We start from the raw sequence: 1,727 nt of genomic DNA, 5'->3' as shown, positions 1-1,727 counted from the left end.
TGTGTGTGTGTGTGTGTGTGTGTGTGTGTGTGTGAGAGAGAGAGAGAGAGAGAGAGAGAGAGAGAGAGAGAGAGAAGAGGGGGGTGGGAGGCACATGAACTTGTGAAGATTGCTTCCTCTGCCATGGGGGGAGAATTCGGCGCTGCTGGGAAGAGACCCCTGAGCAAAAGAGCCCTGGGTCTCCCCAGATGTCTAAAATCCTTTCAGAGGAAAGAAAAGAGAGAGAGAGAGAGAGAGAGAGAAGGGGGGTGGGAGGCACATGAACTTGTGAAGATTGCTTCCTCTGCCATGGGGGGAGAATTCGGCGCTGCTGGGAAGAGACCCCTGAGCAAAAGAGCCCTGGGTCTCCCCAGATGTCTAAAATCCTTTCAGAAAGGAAAGAAGCCTTCTATCTGTAATCAGATCAAGATTAAATACCTTTGGAAATAAGGTGCTCTCTGGAAAGAGCATGGAATGGGGAGTCGGGACCTGGCTGCTTCTGACCCCGGCCTTCCCGTGTCCTGGTGAAAAACCCCTTTGACTACTTGAGGCTCATCAACTACACAGTTCAGTCCAAACGTGACTGTCCACTAAGGCCCTTTTGCAGAGCCCCTTCCAGGATGGCTTCAGGGCTTCCCTCCCCTCTTCGCAGCTCCTCCGCTCAGACCCGGGCCTGCACGCCCAGCTCCGTAAAGCGTGAAGGAGCTCCCCCGGGGAAGCCAGAAGAGCAGGGGCCTTTAAATTATGGAGCAGCTTTCTTAGCCCCTCTCAGAAAGGCCCAGGCACCCCAGCTAAATAATTCACCACCTCAGGAAGACCCAGTGGTTCCTGACACAGCTAAAGTAGGTCAGGCATTGGCCTGGCCCTGGTGGGGGTGGTGGGGCTCGGAGCCGCTTCCCCACCAGCACTAGGAGGGGCTGCAGGCCTTGCTTGTTTGGCAAGCGCCCAGCTGGTCCAAATACAGCATTACAGTGAGGGATGCAACACAGGAACTCATCAGCACCCATCCTCTTGCTGGCATGAACACAACCACCAACGCTTCTCCCCTTAGAGCCTCCCTCTGGGATCCAGATAACCCACCTCTTGACACCCAGGGTTAGCTACATGGCCTGTGCCTGGCCAGGCTCTTCCTCCCTCACAGTACCTGGGGGTGCTATGTCCTCTCTTCACAGGCAGGTACCAGTCGGAGCTGCAAATGTCACCTCTTGAGCCTTTAACAGCTGACATAGTCATCAACAGAATACTGTAGACCCAAGTCAGCCAGTACAGTACAGGAGAAGGGGTGAGGTAGGGAGTGCAGAGGGACACCAAGATCCCCTGAAGTACAGGTGAGGAAGTGACCAGGATCAGCCCCAGTGGCAGGGAGGCTCTGGGGTGTCTTCTGCCCTGCCTTTGTAGGCATGGCTTCTGAGACAAGCAGTGAAGGATGTGGGGTGAGAATATAGAAAAGACAAACAGCAAAGCCATCAGGTTAGTGTTCTAACCCTCCAGAAGGAGCTGGAAAGATTTCAAACCACATCACAAAGGAGAGAGGAGGAAATTGAGGCCCCAAGTCACAAAAAGGGAGAATCAAGGCCAGCTGCAGGCGTCCAGCGCAGCTCAGGGTCTCGGCACCACACCACTTCCCTGACCTTCGTACTCATTTGCTCTGGCTCCCGGCAAAAACACCTTCTCTCAGGAATGAGAGCTGAAGTCGGGAGCCCAACAGGAAAGGTGGACTTAACCCTTGCTGGGCCAGGCCTGGGTCC

Source organism: Pteropus alecto, unplaced genomic scaffold (assembly GCF_000325575.1).
Source record: "Pteropus alecto unplaced genomic scaffold, ASM32557v1 scaffold86, whole genome shotgun sequence".
Classification (NCBI taxonomy): domain Eukaryota; kingdom Metazoa; phylum Chordata; class Mammalia; order Chiroptera; family Pteropodidae; genus Pteropus; species Pteropus alecto.
The sequence above is the reverse complement of the archived record's forward strand: the minus strand, read 5'-3'. Positions refer to the sequence as shown.